This window comes from Parasteatoda tepidariorum, chromosome 3, assembly GCF_043381705.1.
Source record: "Parasteatoda tepidariorum isolate YZ-2023 chromosome 3, CAS_Ptep_4.0, whole genome shotgun sequence".
Taxonomy (NCBI): Eukaryota; Metazoa; Arthropoda; class Arachnida; order Araneae; family Theridiidae; genus Parasteatoda; species Parasteatoda tepidariorum.
The window spans coordinates 17,484,923-17,499,712 of record NC_092206.1 but is presented as its reverse complement, the minus strand read 5'-3'; positions in this window follow the sequence as shown (position 1 = coordinate 17,499,712).

The following is a 14,790-nucleotide window of genomic DNA, read 5'->3' as shown; positions in this document are numbered from 1 at the left end:
CACCCAATGCTTCTTCTTATTCCCACACATCAAAAATAAATTACGCGGACAACGATTTTCGGCCCCCCGAAGAAGCGGTTGATGCATTCAAAACGCATGTTTTGGAGTTACCTCAATCGGACTGGAAAAAGTGCTTTGAAAATTGGTTCAAACGCATGCAAAAGTGTATTGATCATCATGGAGAATATTTTGAAAAACAATAAAACCAATTTCGATCCTACATATTTGTTTTTTCATTATTAGGCCAGAAATATAAATAGCAACCCTCGTATATGGCACTCGTGCGTCTGTATGCTCTTGCACTGGGCTAGATTCAAGGGGAAGGAGTATTTTACTCATACTTTTAATTCCGCTATGTTTTGATCGCTTAGTCCAACTAAACATTGCTGAATTTTTCTCCCAAATCAAGAAAATGTCATTTTTCTTTCTTTTTAATTTCTTCTTTGGTAAAGCGGAGGACATTCACTTATTTATGTTAGTGATATGAATTTATTTGCTTACTTCTGTACACGCATGTATCATTTAAGAATGATCTAAAAAGTTTTCGTTAAGAATACATTCATAAATAATTTTTATTTAAATCTCACGAATACACACACCCGATAACTTTATCAAGTTCAGATTATTATAATTTTGAGTTAAATTATTTTTTTTACATAATTGAATAAAATAATTATTGAGTGAAAAAAATAGAATGGGCAAAGCTATATTGAATATGTTTCAAATTGTGCGTTAAAGGTCTGTATGGTGACTAATAAAATCTGGGATGGAGTTATTTGCCAAAAACTCCTATCATGATTGTGTAAAATCTTGAAATTTTTTATTTCGCTAACCACTATTTTATGTTGATATAAAAGGAACACTTTCAACAATAGGGAGATGTTTTTTTTTAAAGTGTGCATATCCTAATTTTTATTTATTTTTTTCGTTAATTTGCTTAAGAATATTTTTTTCAATGCTTAATAGGTGCTTTTTCTTTTTTTTTTCTACGTATTCTGTTCTTGACTTGCTAAAGCACTTAAATCTTAATTGAATCTCCGTACTTGATGACGATGTAAGTTTTTATTTTTTCTTGTTCGCTACATGCGTAATTTATTGCTATTTTCCCGAAAATTATAATATCTCGCCGATCAAAATTTTAACCACCTTCTGACTAACTGGAGTACTCGAATTTTCTTTGGATAGATGTAATCGTTTTTTGATCTCGACAGACAGAATTTTTGGCCAATCAAAATTTTACCTTATTTCAACTAACTGCTCAAACTTAAAATGGAACTTTTTACTGGACAAGTTTCAGTTGATTCTCGACCACTACAAAGTAGAATTTAATGTCAACCGAAATTTTGACCCCTTTCCGACTTTTTCTAGCTAAAATGCGCACGTTCTAGATGGAGCACTGTTCCTGATTTTTTGCCAATACAAGTCACAATTTATTTTCTAAGTGAAGCAAGCAGAATTTATTTTTTAGTAATAAAACTTTTTACTACTTTTCAGCAACAACTAAGAGACAAAAAAAAGAGAATAAAAGAAAAACAATATAATAACTATTCAGTTTTTAATTATAATATATTAACTTTTAAAATAAAATAATTTTTGTCAGACATAAAACGAAAAATTCATCACTTTCGCAATAAAATAAGCTTCTATCACAACCGAACGTTGAAAGTGCGTGCCTTGCGATTTTCGTTTCAGATCTCAGTAAGAAACATAAAATTTTTTTATCTATTTTAGACTATTTGAAGTTGTTTTTTTTTAAATTTTATCCTTATTTTTCTGTTTGAAAACAAAATAATTAAGTATCTAAATTGCTTTATTGGCGGTACATGTTTCGATTTCATAAAAACAAATTTTTTTTGCATTCTTCCATATCAATTACCTGATTCAATTTTCCCCAATGCAAATATATTTCCGTAAGTTAAAGATAAAAAATCATCGCAAGATTTGGCGATTTTAATCTAGGATGCTTTTATTTAACCTTTGCTTCAGAATATTAAATAAAATGATCCTTAATTTTTCTCTTGCATGAAACAGTTGGTGAATCTTGATGTAACTCTAGGCTCACTGATTTGCATGGATTTGAATAGAATTAAATTATTTCCAACTCGATTCATGCATCTGGTAGGTCTTTAACATGCGGTTTAGCTTATCCAATTTAAGCAATAAGTTTAGGATTGATAATGCTTTTTTGTTTCGATCCATCTTGACCAAAACCCTTTTCTTTTTTTCAAATTATGCAATCTTATTTAATCAATGACGAATTTTTGGAATGAACATTCTTTCTATATTTAAATTTATTAAAATAACTTCATCGTGTGGAGAATTAAATTTTACTTGAAATTTTGATTAAATGCTTTTGTATGTGATATAATCAGCAACGCGTTAAATTTTTTGTGTATGTTCAAAAAGTATTTTGTTTTATGTTTGTAATACGGAATCTCAGTAACCGTGGATTTTTCATAAATATTAGGAATTTTTGTCACTACTGTAGAATTGTTGAAAGAGGTTGAAGGAGGAATTTTTCGATTTCTTTAAATAGGCACTTGTTTATTTTCAATGTGTGCAGGATCTTTTTTACTACTTTTCCACAGCTTCGAGACACTTACTTTTTTGTTAGAAACATTTAACACTTTCACGTAGCATTATACACATATTGCTCGTGTGTTCACTTACGTTATTGCAGATATATGTTTAAAACTATTAAACCAGCATTATTTTGCCGATTAATAATGTATGCTTTAACAATGTAGATTACACAATGATTTAGTTATTCAGTTAAAAGTCAAGTTAGGAAAAAACTAAGCGTCTCCAGTAAACAAACCTCTCATTTTTAAAAGTAAATTCATTTTTATGACATAAAACTAAATGCAAACTTATATTTAAAAAAAAAAAATGACGGTTACATTTTATTCATCTATCTGGTTTTTATGACTCCAACACAAGGGGCATTTCCGCATAAGGAAAGTGAACCTGAGTAAAATTAATATCGCTAGCGAAAAATCATGTACCTTCGATAACATTTTGAAGTCAATTGGGTTAACCCAGCGGTCGGCAAAGTGCGGCTCCAGAGCCGCATGTGGCTCTTTGGCTCCTTAAGTGCGGCTCTGGCACAAATATTAAGGGAAGGCGCAATAATACTTTCATTTTAAAAAAAAACTTGATAAGAAAAAAATTACATCTTATTTTGATAAATTTAATGTCTTCTATAAATCGAGAACATGTATAATTGTTTGTTTAAGTTAGAAGCTAGATAGGTAAATAAAACTTTATATTGTTGTAAAAATACGTAACGAACATCGAGTTTAATTTTATGAGTTTTCGTAAACGTAAACACAATATATGTATTCGTATGTTTTCGGTATGATACAAAGGTACCAGGAGAATACGCGTGCATACTTTTTCTAAAGTAATGGGGGTACAAATTGGCATCCACAGACCAGCAGTTGCAGTGTGAACAGTTTTGTCTTGTCTGCCGTTGTCCTGTCTTATTAAAAAGTTGTTGTATTTTTCAATCTAGCTGCACATCTTACAGGTATTTTTATGCGATTTTATTACACCTGCTATGTATGTTTGTGGTTCCGGTACAAAATTTGTAATCGATTTTTCAATAACTTCTATTTGTCCAAATGTTGGAAGTTTTCTTCCGATGCTCTGCATCGCGCTGCTATAAATAGAACTACACCCCCGATGAAAGCACATTGTTCGCATTAATAAATATTTATTAAGTATGCAATTTTTTTTATTTGGTGTGCTACTTATTTAGTGTAATAAAAGTTTACTTAACAAGCAGAATTGGCTCCCAATTTTTTTTAAAATTGTTGTAAGGTTCATATTTGGCTCTTAGGCTAATAAGTTTGCCGACCACTGGGTTAACCTAAAGAACGACCAACCTCCATTAACGCCCATTTTACTGGGGAACAGAGAGTGGTCGCTCCTGAGAGGTTCCACTGTATTTATTTTTGNAAGTATTTTGTTTTATGTTTGTAATACGGAATCTCAGTAACCGTGGATTTTTCATAAATATTAGGAATTTTTGTCACTACTGTAGAATTGTTGAAAAGGTTGAAGGAGGAATTTTTCGATTTTTTAAAATAGGCACTTGTTTATTTTCAATTTGTGCAGGATCTTTTTTACTACTTTTCCACAGCTTCGAGACACTTACTTTTTTGTTCGAAACATTTAACACTTCCAAGTAGCATTATACACATGTTGTTCGTGTGTTCACTTAAGTTATTGCAGATATCTGCAGAGCCTTAATAAGGCAGGGGCAAGGAGCGGTTGCCCCGTGCCCCCAAATCGAATAGAAAGCTTATTTTGCATTTCCTACTTCAATGAACTTTTTTTTTAAGCAAAATATCACAGTGTAAAATCCGTCAGTTTTATGTTAGCTTCTTCATTAATCTATCATATGAACACAGTCTATATTTCGTAAATCCGTGGCTTTCTAGGAGGGAATTCTGCTAAATTTTCGCAATTACGATAAACAAATTTGGCCAATCAACAGCCTGTATTTTTACATATCTCAAAATGCGATATGTTTACAAAAATACAAGCTTTTAATTGAACCACCGTAATTGCGAAGTTTCAGCTAATTTCCGCCCTAATATGATATGAATTTTTCGCAGCTGGATGACAAATTTTACAATCCGAAAATTACATGCGGCACAATGGACATAGAATTGTCAGAAAGTCAATAAAATTGACAGAACGATATTTCGTCTGACCATTGGAGGGGGTGGGGGACTTGATAGCTTTTTTAAGATTTTAGTCAATTTTCTTGCTATATGTGTATAATGAGGTGAAAAATTTAAATACCTCCATAAAGTTCGGTTTTTAATTGCTGAGGGAGGCCCCCAAGGGAGTTTTTGCCCCGGAGCCCAATAAGGCTAAGTCGGGCCCTGGATATATGTTTAAAACTGTGTTAAACCAGCATTATTTAGCCGTATTAACAAGTTTTATATGCTTTTTTATTATAGTATTTACAACTCCAAGGCTAGTGGCATTCGATAAGCTTGAGTTCGGTTATGAGTAAGCTCAACCATAAAAATCATGCAGAGACTAATATTTTGCAATTTTTTCTAGTTTTACACTCTAGTTATTTTCTTATTCATTGAAAATCTTTAATTAGATTAGATGTTCATTGTGCATCAAAATATGTTTGAATTTATTCTCTACGAACTTATCGGTTTTTAATCAGCATTTTGTCGTTACGAATTGCTCACATAACAAATTTATACAGATCTACTTCCAGGAAAGACGGCCTCTTGTAGCGACCACCTCTATTTACGACCACTTTTGGAAGGCACGGAATTTTTTCCATGGGCATTATATTTAAGAAAACCTTTAATAGAGACCATCAAGACCTTTCTTGGCGACCGGGCAAACCTCAGCACTAGAAGTGGAAAAAGTAAAAGAAAAAATATAAAATACTAACAAAACAAAGAAGTATATTCAAATATTTCCGAGTGCCTCTTATTTAGAGATCTGTTTTTGAGAGAAAGATTGATAACCTAATGTTACTGAGAAAGATTGACAACCTAATGTTACAGTCTGAGTGTATACTAAAGACGATACTATCAATGATTTAGTTTTGCAGTTAAAAGTTTAAATTAGAAAAAAACTAAGCGTCTCTAGCAAACAACCCTCTCATCTTTTAAAGTAAATTAATTTTCATGATCTAAAACTAAATGCAAACTTATATAAAAAACATAATTTTTTATCTATTTAAAATAGTTCTATTCATCATAATTGGTCACTTTGTTTTTACACATAATTATATCAATATGTGTCATTTTTAATCACAGTAAATTTAATTCATCGATCTGGTTTTCATGACGTCAACACAAGGGGCATAAAGAAAGTGAAACTGAGTAAAATGAATATCGCTTGCGATAAATCGTGTATCTTCGCTAACATTTTGAAGTCCATCGAGTTAACCTCCAAGAACGACCAACCTCCATTAACGTCCATTTTACTGTGGAACAGAGAGTGGTCGCTCCAGAGAGGTTTTAGTGTATTTATTTTTGACCTAATCAAACAATAAAGCTGATCAAACAATAAAGCTGAAGCTGAATCGCCTGTTGAGATTTAAAAAATAACCATTGAGAAATTTTGATTTTGCCAGCAAAGTGAACTCCTTTGGTTTTAAAACTGTCTTTTTTCAATTTATGTGAATTGTAAAAAGCGCTTAAAATTATTTTTGTTTTAACATAAGTTTTATTTGCTGCAGAAAATTTGATATCATAGATTAAAAAGAGAATAACTTCTTTTCTAACCCATTTCACGAAAATAAAACTTCCTTTTATCAATGATATGAAAATATATTTTCAATTTCAAAGGTTATCTTTTTTTTTTTTAAATAAAAGGGGGGGGAGACTAATAAAAAGTATTAAATTGTCTGCGTTATTTATTTGGAAATATACTATCAAATAAAAACAAAATTTCATTTTTTACATTAATTTATTACTTCAAAACTTTTAAGTTATAGCTCAAACTGTTTCAAAATAACCAAATTTGTTTCATTTATCTATTTTATGTAAACTTTGAAGCACATATTCAGATTTTTAGTTATTGTGTTTTTCATTTCTATAGATAAAAGTAAGAAGTCAAAAGTTTCGAGTAATTTTTTTTTCTTTTCTTAAAAAAGGTCTCCTTTAGTTAATTGATGTCGAAATATTCTAAATTGATAAATATTACAAATGTTAACGATGAAAAATGATTTTACTAAAAAGAAAAAGAAAAAACGAAATGAAGATAACTTCTATTCTGATTTTTTCTTTTCGTTTGCATATTCCGTACCCCCCACTAAAATATGTTTCGATGCGGTCATGGTTACTTAACTTAGTTGTTAAAAATTTCCTTCCAGTTAGTTGAATCTCGAAACGAATCATACGGCTCTTGGAAATCGTTTTAAAGCACCATCTATCTGAAAAGACAGTGAAATATAGACCAGGACGAAGTGAGCTAAAAGCAGGCATTTTATCAGTTTTCCTTCTTTTCATTTACATTTTCCCCCATCTAACTGACGACCGGTATTTGATCATCGATAATTGGCAACACAGAAGAATGAGAACCCATTTTTACTTTTTCGTCATCTTTGAAAGAATGGAAAATAAAATTGCATTAGTTACCCTCGGGTGGTTTTGATTTTACGAACATTAATTTATTTGAGTTATAAAAGAGTAGATTTAGGAACGTCCAACAACAGAAAGAGAGAATTCTAATGAAATTTGGAACTTGAGTAAATGTAGCTTAATTTATTATCACTCAAAACTAATGAGCGCTCTATTCTCTGTGTAAATTATGTATGTTGACTTTTTCATTTAAGATTTATTCGATATTCTTTTTAATTGAATAAATTCAAATGATAGCTGGAAAATTAATTTTAATTAAGTTTATTGTCGCTAATTTCGAAATTACTTGAAATTTAAGAAATAAGCGAAGTTTTCAACTGTTCGTTGTTTTTATTCTTTAATGCTTATTTAATGATATTAAAATGTTTACTGTCTTTGAAATTAAACTGTTTATTTGATGAGAATTGAAGTTTTATTGCTTTACTTAGGAAATTTCAAATAAATTAAATCAAAAGAATCTTTGAAAAAAATTAAATGTGAGTTTTATGCGTTTATTCAATAATAGGAACAACTTAAAATTCTTAAAAGATAAAATAAGATGAAAAAATTAAATAAAAAAGATAAAATTCTGAAAGATAATGTTCAGAAATTTGACGTTATATAATTTTGATCGTTGAACTTACTTGACATAACGAATAGAAAATAATTAAATAGCTTGCAATAAATTTCTTTTTTGTTTAAATAGAGCTCTAAGCTAGCAAACATCACTGATGTTATCTTAAAAGTATTTGAAAACACTATGTCTGTATTTCAATACTATAAAACAATACCTGATGCTAAACCATTGAGAACAAACTTTTTCAAACGTTTTTCCCAAACGATCTAATTGAAAATTTTGTACGAAATTTCGGATTGGGGACTAATGTCCTCTGATCACGTATCCTACAAATTTCAAGACCCTGGCACAAAAAATTTCAGGAATCATAAGTGGGATGCATAATGAGGAAAAAAAATGAATCATTCAGAATAACTTTTGTTATAATGATCGGATCTCCACTTATTAGAAAGTCAATCTTAATGGTTCGATAGAATGACCTGGCATATGCTAATTAATTAATGCAGACGATATTTTAAGTTACAAATTCAGACGCAAAAACAAGCTTTCTCTAAATAATCATACCTTTTTTTCCGACAGATTTTGATTTCTGACCCCCTAAATATGGGGGGGGGTCGCAATCTGTAAAATATGATCCCAATAGTTTGTACAGTAGAAAGGAGCGCTATTAAAAATTTACACTCCTTAATGTTAATTTTAGTTTTTGCATATTCTTTCATATCTCGAGAATTCTTGAAGTGAATTGAAAAATTTTTTGACAAAGTTCTAAAATCCGTTTCCTCAACGAAAATTCCATGAAAAAATATTTGTTACTTATTATTTATTATTTTATTTAATAATATTTGAAAAAAAATTTATTTGTATCGAAAACAAAATTTTACATCATTTTAAGGAATGTAATTTTATAAGGAAAAATTCAAAACTTGAGCGAAATAGGTCGAATAATTATTGAGAAATCGAATTTTAAAGAAGTTGTATCGTTAAAATTTCAGTTGTAAGGAACTATTCATTCGATTTCCTTCAAATTTCGCATTTATAAATATAAAATTTCATTCTTCCAAATGGTGCGAAAATTCGTATGCTTTACAATTCGAAATTATTTCGACTATTACTAAATAAAATAATAAATAACTATTAAAATTATTTTTTGCATTGAACAATCTTTAGATAAATGAATTTCATAAATAAATGCATGCAAAAAGTTTTTGATTCGATTAAAAAATTCTCAAGTTATGACGAAAGACGCGAAAAGTAAATAAACATTACGTGGTCCAAACTTATAACCGCTCTCCTGATCAAACTATTTGGACTATATATTTCAGGAGTCAGAGAGCCGGATCTTAAACAAAAAGTGTGTTTATTCAGAGAAAGAACGTTTTTGATTCTGATTCCGTAACTTAAAATATCGTCAGCACTAATTAATTAGCATATTTGAGGTCACTTCCTTAAGAAGACACCATACCACCGGAGAAACTTTTCATCGCAAATTTTCTTTCACCTCCGTTACTAATTTATTTTATAACCGTCATCGAACAGCCGTCCCAATTTTGGGTTTACGACTACTAATGGTCAACACCGTAGCCTTGTAATTTTGAACCCAATCCAGAAGACAAAGGAACTCCAGGATCAGTAACCAAAGAGGTATGATTTGTTATGGGAACATGGAGGACATTGAGACTCGGCAGATTTAACGTGCATCAGTCACCGTTTACTACAAGGGGTGTCTTCGGCTGACAGGGATCGAACTCAGGACTTCTTGAACATGGGCCCAGTGCCCTACCAACCAGGTATCCCGGCTTTCCATTACTAATTTAAAGGGAAGAAAAAGTGAGTAGAGGCAAACAATAAAGTTTCAATTACTGGAAGAAAAATATCAAAATGCAAACAAATTATTCTAAGAGAACTTCTCCGTTTCAAAGTTATATTCTCATAATTTAATTTCATTTTGATACTTTTAAAATTTCTTTTCAATATTTGAAACTTCGTGGCTTACTCTAGGTTTTCTGAACTCACTTTTTCTGTACTTTAAATTTTAAGTCAGTTATGGAGGTGTAAGAGAATTTGCGACGAAAATTGTATGGCGTCCTGTTAAAAAAATTGTGTCCTAGTACGTGAAAAGGTGATCATTAGATCAAAAATTATTCTTGGTGGTTCATTCGTTTTTTTTTTCCGCACTGAAAACGCATAAACTATTCCTTTTATTAATAAACCCCGTTATAGTGAACATGGTTTATTGTGAACTCCCAGATAAAGTGAACGAAATGTTCGCTCCCGTGCCTTGCTATACACATATAATATTACTTTTTGTGTTATAGTGAACCAAAAGAGGAAAGGAAATTGGATATAACGAACTTTTTTCTGTCTTCGACTGATTTTTTTTTTGTTGAAATTTCTACATAAAATACATATACCGATTTTTAAAACCATCTATTGAGTGAAATGTAGCAATAAGCATTTTTTCTTGTTTGCTTCTTCTATCTCAGTTTCCCATCCCTAAATAAAAGTCATCCCTAAATTTTTTGTACGCAAGACGAAGAGTAATAAAAAATAAAAGTTAACACATTTTTTGTTCCTACATATTGTTTTTTAATCATTTTTGTACTTCTTTTTATGGGTCATTTATTTAAATAATTTGTAATAAAACGGAACAGATCGGTAAAATTAATTAAAATTGTTTGCAATACGGATATGGTGAACTTCCGGTTATAGTGAACCAAAATTTTGGTTCCTTGTAGCTTCACTATAGCGGGATTCGACTGTATTTCAATTTTCAATACAACACAAAAATTACATGGGGTAAATTTATTCTCTTATTTCATCATTATTAAATGAAGAGATTATAAAAAATGATACAACTGAAAGGTACAAAGTAAAAAAGATACTTTGAAACTTTCTCTTTCGTCTAAAAATAGTTTCGTCAATCAATTTATAAAAACTATCATCGATGTTGTCATTTTTATGTCTTTATATTTTATCCTTTCTTAACTGAATTATTCCTCACCTAATGTTTTAAATATGAGAGCCACTAAACAATTTGACTTGTCCGCTTCAAAATCACTAAACTTGTCACGGGATGGACATAAGGAATGGCATTGATTGATTGAGTGAAAATATTTCTACTCTTCATAAAACTAAAATAATAAATTTTTTTCTTATAAGTTTATGGAAATAACGAAAGTTTAGAAAGCGGCGTATTTAAGAATTTTACAAAGCTTACTTTTTGTTTAGTTGAAAATTGCTAAATAGATAATCATTNTTTTTTTTTTTTTTTTTTTTTTTTTTTTTTTTTTTTTTTTGCAAAAAAAAATTCGTTGTTTTTCTATTCTATGTCTACTACTTAATTATTTATACTCTACATGAAACAAAAATATTTATATTACAAATATTAAAATATTACTACTCTTCTTAAAAATAAAATAATACATTGTTTTCTTGCAAGTGCATGGATATGAAAAACATTAATGAAGCATGGTAGTTAAGATTTGACAGTACCTTACTTTTCGCTAAGGTAGAAGAAAAAACTAAAAAAAAACAATGTATTTGTCAAAATGATAATAATTGATTTTTTTCTATAAAATAAATCTTGCTGTAGCCATTGTTTTTGCAACTTTTTTCTATAGCTTATTGTCTTCTTTTCTTTCAAGATTATCATAAAAAAATTTCCAAAAATATTGTCTCTGAAGTTCAATATTTTTCTAACAACAAGTGGAAACTGAAATTGGAAGGATTGTTTCATTATATTTACTCCGTGAGAAATAAAACGCATCAAAAGCTGACCTACGACTGCTAATTTTTTCTAGAAATTACTTTTACCAAAAAATTTCCTTTTTTTTTTATTATTATTGTTGCCACCAAAATTCCAAATATACCAAATATTTCCACCATGTATACAAATATTTACTCTAAATACCAAATATTTACTCCATGCAAACAAAATATTTACCAAATACCAAATATTTACTATATATATGATACCAAATGTTTACTCCATGTAAACAAAAAAAAAAAAAAAAAAAAAAAAAAAAAAAAANAAAAAAAAAAAAAAAAAAAAAGAGTGAAAGTAATAAGACAGGAGATTCCTTCCAAATATTTTATATTTTGAAACGCAGAGAAAGCGCATTGATTTTGCATTTATAATTTGGTGAAAATGACTCCCAAAAATTTGTTATCAACTTTCTAACATTTATAACACAGTTGATGCTTCCAATTTAAATTAATACACCCAACATAATGGCGAAATATTTCATCAAAGTATGTTTTTTACTTATATATTATGGTTTCTTCTCTATTATCCTTTGGTGAAATCGACTTTGAAAAAAAAATCGACTTTGCTCTGAAATTTTATGTATTTTATAAAACATGGGTGCAACCAAAATTAGCTCCAAAGATCACGCCTTAAATAGGTCAGAAAATTCCCTTTACGAATGTTGTTCGCTGAAAGAGAGAGGAACTGATGGCATTCTCCGGTGAAAGTGCCTTTCCAATATTTTTCAAGTTATGTTATGGATGCAACTAAAACGTATATTAGCTCCATGCAATAAAGCGGATTAAAGCTAAAATACGAACGGAAAATTTTCTGCAGAAAATGTTATTCAATGAGAGAGGGCGCTTCTCTATTCTTCTTTGGTGAAAGTGACTTCCCATCACACTAATGGCCAAATCGTGCTCCAGTCTCCCCTCATTATCCTAATAAAAACTCTTTTCCTTTTCATGAACCCCCTTCCACAAAATTCCCCTTTTCACAGCCCTGGCGTTAGAAGATGAAAAGGATTCTTTGAAGGAGAAGCCATCGCCAAAACTTTCTCTGGGTTCTCATTTCCATTTTGTTTGTTTGTTTCACTTCTCATTGTACCCCCGTTTTAGATTTGGTTCGATTTTGTAAGTGGTGTTCTCAGTAAAATAGTTTAAATTCTATCGCATACCGGGGTGATTTTGAGTTTTTTTTCCCTCCCCTCCAACCTATAGGTCCCCCTCTTTCTTTTTATGCGCGGAAGAGGGGTAAAAAAAAAATTTGAAAAGTTTTTTGAATCAGATTAAAAGGATGTATTTATTTCTAAGAAAAAAAACTCGTTGGTGTTGAATTGATTAAAAGTGATTGACCTGACCGTGAAAGAATTACTTTGTCTGATGGGGAAGATAAGGTTCTATTAAATGAAATAAAAAAGTAATTTCAATGATGCTGATTAGTTTTTTGTTGGCAGAAAAATCCAAAAAGCTATAAGGAACCCGGCTAAATATGCATTCCAGAACAATTGATGAAATGTTAATACCCCTCGGTCACGGACAAGAGATGAACCAGGTTCGAATTTCAGCGATGGCTGGTCGACGCGAATTCCGTACTCTTCTCGCTCCGACGACAGTCCTCAGTGATTGACGGATCATAGATTACAATCTCCTGTCACATGGTCGGGATAGCCTGGTTGGTAGGACACTGAGCCCATGTCCAGGAGTTCATGGGTTTGATCCCCGCTGGCCGAAAACTCCCCGTGTAGTAAATGGTGACTGATGCACGTTAAATTTCTCGAGTCGCTAAGTCCTCCATGTTCCCATATCAAAGCAATACCTCTGGGGTACTGATCCAGGAGTTTTCTTGTCTTCTGGATTGGTTCAAAATTACAAGTCTACGGAGTTGAACATTAGTATAGTTAGTTGTAAACCCAAAAATTGGATCTGTGGTTCAACGACGGATATAAAATATCAAAAATCTCCTGTCAGCAGGCCAACCGTAGGAGGGTTTCATGTCTTTTTTTCGCAAATGTTGATTAGCTCCTTCAAAAAGTCCTCTACGAAGACAAATTCTCCCCCAATACTTGATTACGGAATTCCCTTGTCGGATTCCCTGGATCGTGTTCAAAATTACGAGGCTACGGAGTCAAACATTGGTGGTCGTAAACTCAAAATTGGGTCGACTGTTCAATGACGGTTAAAAAATAAATTATAGTTATCAAGAAAATGTTACGTAATGCAGGAACCACGATGGCACAGCAATTGAAGCACTGAGCTGTTATAGTTTGTTCGACCTCTCGTGGCGGCTTGAAGTTTATAACGCTTAAGAACAATGGGTGACACCTTTTTACGAAGTAAAATCAGCTGATGTGCAATAATGATCACTATTTTGCCAATGGTTTCGTAGTTGGATTTCATGTAGCCTATAATTCCACGACCACTTTGTTCGACTACTCTGGCTGTAGCGAGATTGCTTTGCTTCTATGTACTGCATTTGTACACAAAATTGGTAGTACGATTCAAATTCTACATCCTACACTATTTGCTCTTTCAAAACTTTTCGTACAAAATCCTCTATTCAATGCATCCATGCACTCTGTCAATCCAAGGTAATCATACTAGAAACAGAACAACACTTATCCCAGATAGCAAAATAAGGTTTATTTTAACTCAGGTATTTTAACTAAGGTTTATTTTAACCTTTTAATGTAAACCTGAAAAGGTTTGTTATACGGTTTACGTATAAACCTTCTAACCTTAAAACTAGATCTGATGACAATCTGCTCTATTCTATTCACATTATTACCCTAATCCAAAACCTTGGAAAACAACCATCTATGTAAAAAAAAATCTTAAATCGAGGCTGACTTGGGGTTTTCAAGCGTGAAAAAATCTTTTAACAAAGCTAGTCACAAGGTGAAAATAATATTAAATCTATGCAATTGTAAGGTTTCTTTTCATTAAGTCTTGTAAGCTAAGCTAAAATCCACCTTGTCTTGAAATTTTAGTGGACAATGCAATTTATTTCCTATCGCTAGTGTGACGTCAGCTAAAAAACAACATTATGAACCTAAAGGTCTGGTTTCTTAGGACAAACGCCTTATCTGGGCGTCAGCGGGACGTCAACGTCTTGCTGACGCTAACAAAATACTGGTTTGTTAGCTCAAGGCCTGGTTTCTTAGAACTAGCGCCTTATCTGGGCGTCAGCGGAAAGTTGACGTAGAGCTGACACCAAAAAATACTCTTTTGTTAGCTCAGCGTGAACAGTCTGTCCAACGCAGACATTATCTCTCATTGCGCATGCGTTAATAACGTAAAGAAATATTTATTTTGAATTTGTATTGATTTGTTATTGTCGACCAGTGTTTTAGAGAACAA